The sequence below is a fragment of the Nannobrachium achirus genome, assembly GCF_963921795.1.
Source record: "Nannobrachium achirus genome assembly, chromosome: 16".
Lineage (NCBI taxonomy): Eukaryota > Metazoa > Chordata > Actinopteri > Myctophiformes > Myctophidae > Nannobrachium > Nannobrachium achirus.
This window is the reverse complement of record NC_137823.1, coordinates 48,610,499-48,625,828: the sequence shown is the minus strand read 5'-3', so window position 1 is coordinate 48,625,828 and position 15,330 is coordinate 48,610,499. Positions and strand designations below refer to the sequence as shown.

General features: G+C 42.7%; 1 protein-coding gene across 3 annotated transcripts in view; it reads right to left on the bottom strand.

Moving 5' to 3' along the window:
• Positions 1-15,330, bottom strand: part of daam1b (dishevelled associated activator of morphogenesis 1b) — a 65,324-nt gene that overhangs the window by 36,018 nt on the left and 13,976 nt on the right. The window contains exon 2 of one of the 3 annotated variants that reach the window (XM_080744636.1): positions 14,727-15,031. The exons of the other annotated variants lie outside the window; for them this stretch is intronic. The gene's annotated coding sequence lies outside the window, so the exon portion shown is untranslated. The remainder of the gene's footprint in view (positions 1-14,726; positions 15,032-15,330) is intronic. 3 annotated transcript variants of the gene reach the window in all.

Genomic DNA, 15,330 nt, shown 5'->3' with positions numbered 1-15,330 from the left:
TGGTATCACTGACATGCACACAGCACGAGTGATACCGCAGTGGTATCACATCTCAGAACTGGTGTAGGGAGGAATGTCTCTCGGCTTTCCGGTGCCTCCATTCCAGATGGACGGCTGCTGCCGATACCATTGTTGTCAAAAAAAATGTCAAATAACGGCCCATATATTGGTCTGGCTCTATTACAAAATGTATGGAGGGAAAGTGGATCACCTCAAGCAGCCCGACTAAATATAGACCAAAAGGAGGGCAACTTGGTTCTGATGCAGCATCAGATCTAGGCCTGTCACAATTATTACATAATTGTCTAATCACAATTATCTGACATAATCGCAATATTTTGTCATAATTGTCATAATCGTTTCCGTGTTGAAAAATGTTCATAGATTTTCAACCATTTTCAAAAATAGTGGAAATAGCTGATCTACAAGCTTGTAGATCAGCAATTTCCACTATGTTCTTTTTAAAGTATAACGTTGTCAAATGTCAGTCATTTAACTGTATATTTAGGTTACGTGTAGGGATGGCCAAATGGAGATTTTTTCTTAACCGATAACCGAAAGGCCTTATCAGTTAATTAACCGTTAAGGAAATGTGTTCAAAAATGCGCTATTTTAGCGATTTAAAAAAGGAAAATACACCCGTTTTTCCCCATACTAAAGTGCCATATTTACACATTACAAACAATAAAACTAGGAGAAACAAGAATACAAATGTTTTCTAAAAGAAATGTGTTTTTGCAAAGAAACAGTGGGATTGAAATGATCAGTCTGTAATGTGATGCGCTTTCGCCAGGCACGTGTGCACATACAGCAAAGGGGGCTGGAGCCCTTAACTTTTATCAACAGAATTGTCCACCAAAAGGCCCTTCAGCCCATGCCTCTCTAGCATTCTGTGCACTCCCTGGATATCGCCTAACAAAACAGCCGCAGCGAGATGCTCGCATGTAGAGCAATAACTTTCAATCGTATGACTTTTGGAGTGGTTGAATCGGCTAAACGTGATGTCCATTTCATTCATTTTTTTCTCTCTCGCCCATGTTTTGTGTGTGCTGATGCAGCGATCATTGAATTTGCGACTCTGAGCTCAGCTTTGTTATTTTCGCATATCCTACAGTAACCAAGACGACTTTAGCGTTCCTCACGTCATCAACATGTAACATTAGAAAGTTGTGTTTTAAGCTCTTCTTAAACGGGATTCAATGTGACGACGGGGGTCTGTTTTGTAAAATCCAATCGACGACACCACGACGGAGCATTTGTTGAACAAGTCAGCGTGTACGACTCCAAATCAAGCAGCGTCGCAGACTCGCAGTTGCGTGAATGCATGGATGTTACACAGACATTGGTGTCCCAGAAATGTGTGACCACAGCGCGTATAGTTGCATGGTTGATGACTTGATGTTGCGTAGATATTGGTGTACGGGGCTTTTGGTGTGACATGGGTTGATTTCCTTTTTCTTTTCTTTTTTATCGGTCAAAATTGACCGTTAGTGCTTACCGGTAACCAATTTCTTATCGGTTTAACGGTAACGGTTAACCGTTGGCCATCCCTAGTTACGTGTCATATCTGCCATGTGCAACTTCAAAGCCTAAACGCCAAACAGAAATGTGATTGTCAAAGACAAAAACACAATTAAATCGTTAATCTTAATTATTTGAGTGACAATTAATCGTCATCATGTCATAATCGTGACAGCCCTAATCAGATCATCAGAAGGGCATCTCTGTGGTCAAACCAAACACTGTCTGGAACTACTTATGCATCTGATAAGATGTGAGGCAGTCACATGTGGTGCCATTTCTCTTCTCTTTAAGTCACAGTGCTTTCCAAACCCCACTTGACCTTCATGGGGCTACAAAATGGAGAAGCCTTGGCATGTAGACTCTCTGGAATTGGACTGTTAACTTTGACGTTAAAACATCAAAGTCTTATTTTCATATTTCACCCTCAAGATGGGATGCAATTTTCTTTAGTCTCTAAACTCTCTATTAGCCTCATTTGTCTTGGTATTTCCAGCAATAATCAAGTAAAAAGACTCATTTCCCGCTATATATTACAGGCTTGTCTAAACAGGGATGACACAAAATAAAAGGCAAAGCCTTTTAAGTTTGACTGGCAGCCTCAAAGACAATTTGGGACCATTAACTAACATCATGTTGTTCTTCCTTTGGCTCTTAGTTTTTGAGCGGTGGTCACAACGCTCCTATACGTGGCCGTGTGTGTGAGTCTGTCTGTCTGTCTGTCTGTCTGTCTGTCTGTCTGTCTCCGTGTCCGTAGCCTGCAGTAACCTTTTCTGACCACACATGTTAAGGGAGGGGCGCTGTTGCACACATACACACACACACACACACACACACACACACACACCACCGCTCAGTTCACACGAGTGTGATTTTTTGTAATACTATACTTATCGTATCTGTACTTTAACTGCTGTGCCGCCTCAATACAATTCTATCCATCTCACTATGAGACAAATGTGTCAACGATAGTTACGATCCTTCAAAAATATGTAATAACTGGGTGACATATTCAGTCATACACGCAATCTGTTATTTTCAGTGCTAGCATTTGTGGTATTCAAAAATATCTCTTAAAGAATATTATGTGAAACTGTTCTAGCGTGTATGCTGCACAGACATGGTACTTGAAGTCGTCCGACAGGGCACACGTGGTATCTAGAGCACACAGCAGCTCTTGCTAACACAAAGAATAGACTGTTTATTTTGACACATCCTTGACTTCTCCAAATAGACTACCAGAGGCCTGAGGCAGCTGCTTGCCTTCACCACCACCATCTATTCCAGAGGAGAAGCAAAGAAGTAGAGAGGATTCTCAAAGACCTCTTTGACCATATTAGTCTACAAAGTACAAAACGGCACCCATCGTTTTCCATTAGCTCAAGCGAGCTGTAAACTCTGTGTAAACCCTCGAGGCGGGCTGGGTCAGTCCTGGTCCAGTTCCAGCAGAAGGAACCTGGCGGCGACTCTGCCATGTGAGCAGGGTGTGTGTGTGTGTGTGTGTGTGTGTGTGTGTGTGTGTGTGTGTGTGTGTGTGTGTGTGTGTGTGTGTGTGTGTGTGTGTGTGTGTGTGTAGTGGGGGGGGGGACCACCCCAAAGACAGACCAAAGGAGAAAAGAGACAGAGAGAATGTTTAAGGCATTAGCACGTCCACTATGCCTTTTGTGTGTTTGTACAGTAATTTCATTAAGGCTCCGTGACCTGCGCAGAGCTCTGGCATTGGCCCGGGAGCTTGTCTGTCACAGGGTCAAGTTTCCCAGCATAGCAGAAGCCTGTCAGAACAGGAGGACATTCCATTCATAGCCAGGCGGGCCCTGTGACCCTGAACAACTTCCATACAACAACACCATCCACCGTCACCTCTTCTGTCTGAGAGAAATTCTATATCACCTTGAATCACCCATCATTTTCATAGATCTACTGAGCAGTGACAATATTTGCATGGTGGCCATTTTGCTCCTATGTCAACAATACCAGCTTCCAGAAAAGCAGCACAGTAATATAATTAAAATAGTAAAAAAAGAATCATTCCCAGTAGGTACTCGTGGAATAGTACTTTTCCCTGGAGTAAATAAGTAGGACCGATGTTATTGTACTCTAAACAGATTTTTTGTTTTGCATTTGAATTACACATCAAGCCAGTCGTGGGTTGCATCATGTATAATGTGAGGCTTTCCCCACTATCCATTCATACAGCAGAGGTCAACAATGAAACATGCCCACCACCCTCAAGCGAACAAACACTTCTCCCTTTGTCTCTGTGATATTTCTATCCTTGGATAGCCTCGCTGTTGTCCTAACCATGTGGTTTGGCTGGTGATGACCTGGCCCGAGTCCAAACTGTAAAAACAACCCTAGTGTTTGTAAAGTGAGTGCGAGTCCGTGCGTGGTGCATTGAGAGGAACCTATCCCCTTTAAAAACATGTTGGTCTGTCAGGTCTCGCAGAGAAAAGACAGAAGTCGAGGAGTGTGCACCCTAACCTAAACACAGGCAGGCTCACGTTCTTCCAACATGTGCGAGGAGGGTGAGTTACAGCTCATGAAGATGACCCGACACCTTTTCATCCAGTATTCTACTTCTTCCATGACCGTTTTTTTCCATTCATGTCCCTTACGCTTTTTTGCCCTTTACTTTTAATTCTGATTTATTTGACACCTTCAACTTTGACACCTTCAACTTTTAGACGTAATCGTATTTTATATTGTTTTATCTGGTACAGGGAGACTAACCTGTCTAATGATGCTAGAGGAGTTAAGTAAAGCTGGTCAAAGTTTTACATATACATTAGCCAGGCTGCCAGCGCATAGCTACTGAAACAAAACTCTACATTAACAATTTAGTATACTATTGCAGTGGCATCAAAGACTCAATCCGCATCTCTAAAATGGGGTTATGTTATATGAGGCTTCTTTTTCAATCGGTTTAATAGGACACAAGGGCCAATGGGCCATTCTGGCTCCAAAAGGGCTTACTAGCAAAATAATAATAATTTAACCTGAACCAGGGGAGCCGGAATGACTTTTGAAGTGGACGGTAACAATCATTCTTGTCCTGTGCAGATACCAACAATCTGTAGGAGTGTTAAAACATGTATTCTGCACAAATCCACCTCCTGGTGGCGCTATAACAGGCCCATGTGAAAGAATGTGGGCAGTGTGCGTGCACAGTTTCGCTGCCATCGTGCCAACGGTGCCAGAGATGAGCGGTTCTCAGACGGAAGGACGGACACGCGGACGGACGGACAGGGTGCAAAACATAGTCTCCCATGCCTTTCGGCCTGGCGGAGACATTGACCCAGCTGAATCATACACATTACCATTACTGTTGTGGAGCAAATTCAGTCACTTGGCTGAGGTGTATATAGCTAGAAAACTATACTGTAAGTAAGATGTGTACGTTCCGTTCCCCCTATCTGTGCGTATTTAATAGTTCAACCATGTCTGGGTGAACTTAGTTATGTCTGGGAGTCACTTGTGTCCTATCCTATCCTGTAGTTAGTTCAGGTAAGGTTACTGCAATGACTGTAATAGAAGCGCCCGCAAGGCTGCGGGTGTAATAGTAATTCAAATGGCCATAATCCTTGAAAGGGGGGGGGGGGGGGGGGGTCAAAGTCCTCTGTACCCTCCCTCCCATTCCGGTGCCACTGATCTGAACCCAACTTAAAGCACAGCCACTAAGCACACCCTGGTGAGTAACAGTCTAGCATGAACTGGAGGATTTATTGCGGTCACAAATAGGCAGTAATGTGTAATATGTAAATGTTGGCAGGTCAACTTAAACCCGATGTGGAGAATACAACACATGCTTGACTTTGGGCAAGAATTCAACCTTGGAGTGAGTACAAAGTGGACAGTAGTGTATTAAAAACAGATGTGTGGAATACCTTCTCTTGTACCAGATGGCATCCTTCAGGGGTGTCTGGCACCAAAAAGTACTTTTAACTTTTGATATCAAAGGCTATGACAACAGCTAGACCCACTGGCCTCGCTAACATTTGCTGACACAGCTATTCCAAGTTTCTGGTCCATTAAAAAAAAGAGAAAAAAAAACGTTAAATTAACACTTCAGATTTAGCTGTGCAGAGGTTCCAAAGAAACATTTGGTGAGAGTGAGCTTAAATCTTCATTTCTGATTTTGTCTGGATACGGCTTCCGATTTTAACGCCACCAAATGGTTCTCTATGGGTCGGCTGTATCGACATAATTTAATAAAGATTGTTTTGTAAGGTTCAGCCACATTAGACAGCAGGAGTGATTTCTATGGGCTTCATTTCAGAGCAGTGTTTTATTAGTCCTGGAACACGACCCTTGAAAACAATCAAGGGTCGTCTTGGAAGTATCGGCCTTTGCTATGTACTAACTGATCCTTGATATAGCTGTGTATGTATATGTTGTTGTTACTGACTGGAACTGAAACATTCTGCAAATTCTCATGAGTTTTGATGGTCCCAAAACTGTCCCGGGATAACCCCCATGTTGGTAGGTAATGTCTAATTAAGAATAATCTTTGTTACTCTTATTGTTTGGGTGAGACACGCGCTGGTTCAATAGTTCAGCAGCAGTATAAACAGGAGAATGATGCTCAAATGTTATATTCTTAAGCTAGGTAAGATACATAGTACTTGCACTAACAATCACTTGATGCCAATGTGTCCACACAGAGTAAACAACACTCACACAGACACCCACATACAGTGCAGCAGGACATAACTGGGCCACGACAGAAATGCTGACTGTCAAAACTGAAAGGAGATTAAATTCAACAGCTCAGGCGAGTCAAGCCAAACAGAATCGTCAAACGTGTCCCTTGTAGAAACGTTTCTCAGTTCTGATATGCATACACAGTACGCACTTTATGTGTATCTAGGTTACATGTCAGGAGGATGTGACAAAAGGAGTACTCCCTGAAGCATGAATGTCACATGGCTAAAGAACCCTGTGTGCATACGAGTGTTGCTTAAGATCCCTCTCAGATTACACGATTAAGAGAGAGATAGAGAGAGAGACAAGACAGAGACAGAGAGAGTAAGAGAGAAACTGGACAGGAAACAATAATAACAGAGACCGACAGATAGGGGTGGGCGATATGGTGATAAATATCGTGGAGGCGATACAATGTCTCCACGATATGCCTTTTCAGAGATAACGTATATATCGTGATACAATGAGGGAGACCTCATATAAAAAATCCTGTTGAATTGTTAATACAGAGATTCATTGCAGAATTAATTTTTGTCTAAATCAGTAGTTCTCAAACTTTAAAATGTCAAGGTCTCCCCTTAACTCTGACAGTATACAAATGAAACCGAATGGACCAAATGGTAAGGGTCCATTTGGTTTCATTTGTATACTGTCAGAGTTACATACTTGTAAGGGTCAATTTAGACCTCCTAAAAGGAACCCAGAGAGTCCCTGGACCCCACTTTGAGGACCACTGATCTAAATGGTCTGTTATTCCTTTTTCTTTTAGTGCGTGTTACCTTGTAGGTGGTTGTACTGTCAAGTAACTTGAAAAAGAACCATAAAAACCAACATGAAAAAGAATCGTGATAAGATTATGTATCATGATACAGCTTGGGAAAATATCGTGATATTGCATTTTTCCATATCGCCCACCCCTACTGACAGACAGAGAAATCGCACGTTTATCCCAGACTGATATGGTAAATTCTGTCTGTTCACAAGCTCCTATGGGTTCAGCTTCAGCCTTCTATATTGATGTTTTATTGATTGGTGAGGGTCATCTCTGCCAGATGAAACAGTTGTGGTCATCTCTCACAGTTAGAGCTGAGGGGCTGGTCCCATACAGTGCACACACACAGTACAATCCTGGCTGTTCATTTAACACGTGACTGTGAAGTGTGAACAAATACATTTAACCTTAATGTAGCCCCAGGGTGCCATTTGGTTCATTTGTAAACTGAGTTTCTTTTTTAATAGATTTAGCAAACATTTAGATGTTTCACTGTGTTCAATTTCTAATATTACATTTCCACAAATACTACACTGGCAGAGTAATAAGACTCCAAAACTAGGGATGTCCCGATACCACTTTTTTGCTGACCAAGTACAAGTATGAGTAATTAATTTGAGTACTTGCCGATACCAAATACCGATACTGTAAGTTAGGTTTCTGTACAAGTGCTTAAATAGTGCGTGGCGCTCCAAAATAAAATGCTTTAAATAATTATGTTGTCATGCCTAGAATGAGAGAACGTGAAAACATTGTTCATTAGTTGAACTAACACACACAAAACTGTGTCTTAGGACTTTTGATATGTTGTTACCAACAAATTTATGAACACCACCGAAACAAAATGGTATCTGGCGCTGCCGTGAGCAATATCGGACGAGTACGAGTACAGCAAAATAGCCCGGTAACGGGGCCGGTAACGGGGCCAGTACCGATACTGCGAGTACCAATACCGCATCCCTATCCAAAACACAGAGTTGTTTGGATACCTAATGTTGGTAGCCAGAGTATAATAATACATTGTTGTTTAGATACATGATGCTGGTAGCCAGAGTATAATGCCACTTTGTTGTTTAGATAGTTACCCAATATAATGTTGGTAGCCAGACAATAATGGTACTTTGTTACTTAATGTTAGTAGCAAGAGCATATATAATGCTACTTTGTTCCTCAACATGCTTTAAAACAATTTGTTGGGTGAAAGCTGTGTTGCTAACCCAGTTATCTGGTACATTAAAATTCTCTAGTTTATTCGGAAAGGCTCAATCACTGCTGAATTCAATTTAAATAAAGTTACACAGTAGTTTCTATGTAAAAGGCTCCTTCCCAGAGAGATTAGATACCGCCTGGATGAGTCATAGTCTGGTAGCATGGCTGTTTTGGGACAATGCAAAGTTTGTCTTTACTTTTACATTCAAACAACATTTGTTAAGTGTTACCAGTATGGAACGAGGAAACGACCTTGCACCAAATACACCAATACCGTCTGTCCCACAGAATGGGGACAATTAAAAGCTTAATTTCAGTGGTTTGCCCTGCTAAATCCATGACTCTAGGGATTACCTTTAAGAGTGAATAATGGAGCAAAATGTTACATTCAGGGTTTTGGAATTGTCTGACTGAATGTGGGGAGATTTGAAAAGCCGGTTAAAAGTCTGCTTCTCTTCCTGCAGGCAAGGTTGCCAAACGTGTTCTTCAGTCTGCTTCCCCCCCACACACTTAACATGTTAGCATGGAGGTTAGACTCGGGGCAGAGAAGAAAAAGTATGTGACAATATCCGTGCAAGTGATTTCTCCTAGTAATTTGGGTTCAGTTTTTGTTTTCTTTTTATCATGCCCCCCCCCCCTTCCGCCCACAGTCTACAATTCAAACAAGACAAATTGTGGGGAAATTGTAACCATAGCACAGATGTTGAAATCTGAGCCGGCACTACTACAATAGCACAACATTTGTGCCTATAATCATCATGAAATTTTAAATGTGGGGTTTTGAATAGCAAGGTTGTGCTCCGAGGTAAACCGCAGCACTTTGTAATTCTGATTTCTTCCCCGCTGAGGTTTGAATGTGCAGCATGTGCACATCCTAACAAGTGTACTGCCTCTGCTTGCATTTGATGAAACAGCAAGGCTCTGTAATCAGTAAGCAGGGACATGTCCGTGTGGATTCTGATCTGGAGTGGAGTATTAAAACCCAATTAGGCCTAGAATTATTGAATGTTTTAACCAGTGAAAAATAGCAGATATACAAGCTCACAGCGCAGCACCGAGTGCCGCACGGCGAGCTTGTAGATCTGCTAATTTTGAAAAAGTTGTGAAAATGTGTGCGAATCTTTGAATATATGTGTTTTCAAAGCGAACGTTTGTAACTCAAATTTTGCTTCAGGGGGGTCCCTGGAACTAAATATTTTGAGATGGGGGTCCATCCATGGCCAAATACATATCATTAGACATCAGACTAACTGAGCTCCAGTTAAGTGAAAAGGACCTTTTCTTTGACGATGGCTGGCCAGATTGCTGACATAGAAACATAGGGTTTTCAAAAAGTCTTAAGGCATGTTTTCACTACAGTTCCGGAATTTTTCCTGCAAAATAATTAGCATAATAATTTTCAACCTGCCGGGAGTTTTGTTTTTTGGGTGTTTTCACATGAGCAAAAATGCAGGCATTGCCATAAAATACATCGTTTTCACTAAAACCATTGTCACGGTATAAGTCCGTGTTGCCAGACTTTGCGAGAGAAATAAGCAACCAGGTGTACGAAAATAAGCCCAAAAAGTGATATTATCTAGGCCACAAGAGCACTTTAAAACTAAACGCATCGCTGCATCAGCTACTTGAAAAGTGATCTAGAAGCTTACAACAAATAAAACGCAACCAGAAACTATCAAATTATATATAAGCAACATTACGGAAATCAAGCCCATAGTCGCTTATAAGTAGCAGGCATGGCAACACGCCATACAGTCTCACTGCTTGTTGAGCAGCCGTAACGGGTGCTTCGAGTCTTCGCTTCTGTCTTTCTTTTTCTCTCTCACCCGGCCTGAACGGTTCCTGAACCCTTCAAATGGATTTAACAAGTTACAAGACATATTCTTCATGCAAAAACACATAAGGTTCAGAAAGGATCGCTGCATGATGCAACGTGTTGCACTTGTGGGCTTGTAGATTATTAGCTGTGTTTTTTTCTTCTTCACGCGGCACCATAAACGATGGATGACCAGAGAAAGAAAGAGACTTCTGCTGTGTTTGTCAATGCGATTCTAGCCTAAATAATTAATCCCCTATACAAGGTGAAGCTGTAGACCTACTTTATTTCTATATATTCCTTTACATTCAGGTCGTTTTCAATCCCAGATACAATGTTTTAAACTGTTAACTGGCTCCTTTCATGCACCTGGTTGTAAAAAAAACGGCAAATTCGCAGCATGCGTTTTCACTGGAGGGAAATGTGTATTGTCACGGTACTTTCAGCGAAAATTACTAGGTATTTTCACGTCACGTTTGGGGCACCAAAACTTCCGGCACACAAAATAGGTGGCCGTTTTCACATGGCGTGAATTTCAAAATTGCCGTAATTTTGGAAAAAACTTCCAGAAGTTTTGCTCTATGAAAACGGGGCTTTAGAAGGATTCAAAAGACACTTATAGAATCGGGTCAAAATTAAAATTTTCACGATTTTTCAAAAATAGCAGATCTACAAGCTCGCAGCGCGGCTGTGAGCTTGTATATCTGCTATTTTTCAATAGTTAAAGCATAAAATAATGATACGTAATAATGTGTACCCGTTCCAAATGGGTTAAGTATGAGTAGCCTGCTCATTTCTGGACTCAAGTCAAGATGTCATAATCAATCAAGCTATTGTTTTTACTGTACGCACATTATCCCTCTGAATAACCTACTTCAATGATGAAAATATAATTCATAAGAACATAATTCTATTCAAAACAAGACAGTCTAAAAGCTCCACTCTCTGTCTCTCTCCAACTTTCATGAATCTAAAAGGTTCACACTGAGCACGATAACTCTAACTATATCGTTCACCATTATGTTTTTGAGCGGTGGTCACAACGCTCCTATACGTGGCCGTGTGTGTGGGTCTGTCTGTCTGTCTGTCTGTCTGTCTGTTTGTCTCCGTAGCCTGCAGTTACCTTTTCTGACCACACATGTTAAGGGAGGGGCGCTGTTACACACACACACACACACACACACACACACACACACACACACACACACACACACACACACACACACACACACACACACACACACACACACACACACACACACACACACACACACACACACACACACACACACACACACACACACCACCGCTCAGTTCACACGAGTGTGATTTTTATAGTTTGTGTGAACTCTGCCTTCCACTTGACTTCAAACAACATTTTAAACTATGTTTTTATACTTATAGTGCTCAGTGCGAACAGCCCTTTAGAAGGAAAATTGATGGAAGGAAGTGATGATTCAATTGTGAGTCAAATATCCAACATAATCGGTCATCTCGGAATAAAGTGACTTAATAGAATGATGAAGAGCGAGCACGGAGCGAGCACTGCATGGTTAGATCAAGTGATGCAATCTTTTGCTGTCTGTGATGTCATACTGTGCCATTGTCATAAAGTGAAAGTTGGGACTGCAAATGAACAAAACAACAAAATTCACATTTTTCACAAAACATGGGAATGATCAGAAGACTTCCCCGGAGAGATGATTAACTTTTAGGTCAAAAGGTTCAATGGTCAAGGTCATAATCAAGGTCAAAGTCAAAAACAAGACATGCTGGCCTGTAATAATCATATATGTGAAACATCCATTTTTGTCATCAAAAGTCCATAAATGTCCAATCTTAGTTACTTCCAGTCAAACCAAAACGTAATGTGTAATTGTATCAGCAGGTCCATAGTCATGAATCATGATTATATTCACCAGTGATTTTCATAGCTCAATAGCCGATTCATTAAAGAGAAACAGACGATACAGGACTGCTACTCTCGTCTGTTCTGAATCTAATTCAAGATGACGGCTGGTCGTTCTCATTTTAAACTTAAAAAGTACACTAAAGGGGGCGCCCGCTGGCCTAGTGGTCAAGGTGCGTACGACATACTAGGCTATGATGCCTGCTGGCGTCGCCGGTTCGATTCCCGATCCGGACAACCTTTGCCACATGTCATTCCCCATCTCTCTCCCCATTTCCTGTCAGTCTACTGTCCTGTCAAATAAAGGCATAAAAAGCCCAAAAACAAATCTTTAAAAAAATGTTTTAGATCTCTGATGGGACGGGACCGTCTGCTCACTCGTCTGGGACTATGATTGGCTGAGACACAACCAGCCTGTTTTACAAGGAAATATCACAATAAAAAAGGCATTGCAGCTGGACTTGTGGTATGCATGGAGCAGGATCAGTATGATCAGTAGGCTGCCCCGAAGAGATGAGTAACTTTTGTGTTGGCTCCCATGAATCTTGGACTTCATCTGTCCAGTCTATTATCTATTCTATAACTCATCTATGACATATGTCTCCATATTTGGGCAGGGTTTCAGCCTCATCTGACTGTCAATCACTTCCATAATAACATTTGACAAAATGTGTCAGACTCAGAATATGTCCAATATTGAGTATTAAAAGAAATTAGGAGGTGGAAATGCATGGAGGTACTTCCATGACTTATTGGCAGCGTGCACACAAAATCTGGTGCATCGGTTTGCAAGATTTGCCCTGGACAAACAAACAAAACACACATACACACACACACACACACATCCACACACACACACACACAGATACATTTTGTACATGTTAGCCTCCTACAAAGCCAGCAGCCACGCTGTAAAAATAACAGATGGGTGGATTTTCATAAAATTTGATGGGAATGATCAGCACGCTTCCATAGAGAGATTATTACATTACAATGTCAAAGGACAAGGTGCACATTGTTTAAATTGTCCTGCATGAGAGCATCTGCAACAGAATGTGCATAATAGTCACTGCATCACTTTTGGCAGATTGGAATGGAAGCCACTGGCAATGCTTAGCCTTGAGAGTGTCATCCAAGCGATGCCTGTGGATCTGTTTGAAATATAGTAATTTCAAACAGTAAGCAGAAACATCTTTTTTTGTTTTTCATAAAATAGATAAAACAGGGAAGCAAATTGAAATGAGGCAAAGAATAGTACAAAATAAAAAAGCTTTGTTAGGAATTGATATCGTAGTTTAACAGAACAACTGGCAACACCATGAAGTGATAATTTCACCTCATCCTTGGAAACACCAAACATCATGCATGCGTGTCTATTCTTGCATGTGCAACAGCTAAACAAACATTAACTATTTGCCTTTATAGTGTAGTTAAGTTTTGAACTTTTAAAGGTACGTCAATAATGGGCGTGGAGCATTTTAACCTATACTTCTCTGCCAGGATACCCTTTACTCTGCAGTCAGCAGTGCTTCCAATTCCCTGGCTGCCTCTGCCTCAGTTGCTATGGCAACCTGAGCGGCGGGTCGCCGGCAAAAACTGGGTGGATGATGATGGGACTTAACGTTAAAGTCCCATCTCCCGCGCACATTACCCTCCTTTTGCCTCTTAATCCGTTGTGGTCATTGATGGGGGGAGAAAATAAGATTGTCTCTCTAATGCAAGGGTGAAAAAATAAATATCACACACAAAGAAAGGCACTGCTAAGGATTAAGGGTAAATCTAGTTTGCAATCACACGGCGGCACTGCACCCATGACATTATGCTCTTATAAGACTAGCCTTCCCCCCCGTTCCCCTTCGCGCATCGATTACCAGCAGACTGCATCTGCAGCGTTCGGATGAATAACACGCGGAGCAGACGAGAGTGGGAACCAGAGAACATAACATGAGACGGGCAGCTATGAGCGGTGACTGGGTTTGATCGATCGCACAACGAGACCCCCGCCCCCTCCATCTCCGCTCAAGGTGACTTTCCATCTCATTGACCCCATTACCTGCACTGCTCCGCAGCCCACCAGCTTCCCACCGCGTGGAAAAGAAAAAAAAGTATGTCACCCCTCCTCTCACACTCTTGATAACTGATAAAGGGATGCATTTACCAACCGACGGAGAGCAGCTGGTGGGAGGTAGTAGCCTGTGTGTGTGTCTGTGTGTGTCAGTGTGTGTCAGTGTGTGAGTGTGTGTGTGTGTGTGTGTGTGTGTGTGTGTGTGTGTGTGTGTGTGTGTGTGTGTGTGTGTGTGTGTGTGTGTGTGTGTGTGCGTGCGCGTGTGCATATTTCCACCAGCACCTCACCCCACCTCCTCCACCACAGCCTTGTCATTACGGGGCATTCCCCACATACAGAGGACAACTCTCTCACCATGAAATCTGCCTGGGGGCCCCATCTGAGCCTGACCCCCCCGCAGTCCCGTTTCTATGGTAACACCGGTTTCCACACCGACACCTCCCAATTAGACAGACATGACACAATCACCTACGACTCACTGAGCGGAATCTGGTTTGTATCACAGGGAGAGATAAAATCCAACAAACCTCCCCCCCCTTACCCTGTTTCACGCACACCCACCCACCCACACACACATACAGATAGCCTAGACCTGTCTAGCAGTCACATGCCGTCAACAGACATTCCAAATCAGTAGATAGCTGACTACAGCTCTCAAACTGCCCTGATCGTTTCTTGCCCTCATTTGATTACAGGGGTAGAATGGACAGATTCATTCAGCTCACTCGCTTACCCAGTCCAGGAGTGTGCTTGCTTGTGTTCCGGTGTGAGCATTCCCTTTTCCCGTTATATCCTCCACTCACTGCAGTATACAGCTCTTTGCACTGTCAATGAAAAAAATATATAAACGCGGCTTCCACGCGGCAAGTGACAAAGCTTACATTTCCTGCGTACGGTGTAATCCAGATTGAAAGTCTGCGTAGGACTGGACCACCTTGGCCACGCATAAGATATCCCAGAAGAGGTGTGTCTGGTCAAAAGACAGCCAGGAGGAACATCCTTAGAGGGGCTCCAGAGAGGTGTATGCTGCTCTTTCCTCTGGTGTCAGTAGAGGAAAAGGCGAGAGGCAAAAACGCACGAGTTAGTGTTTAAGATCTCCAATCCGGCCAGCTCTCAGGCTCTCCACGCCCTCCCTAGCCTCTTTCTCTCTAGTATGCTGTGGGGGGCAGAGGGGACAGAGACACAGATGTTACTGGCTTCAGGCCACACCCCTTTTCAACACTCCCAATCCTAATAGGATGCAGCCGGGTCTTGGCCGCCGCCCAGTTCTCCCCCTCCCCCTCTCTCATCAACTCTGGTCAAAATGTGTTTAGGGTTTGTTTGGAGAGCTGTGAGGG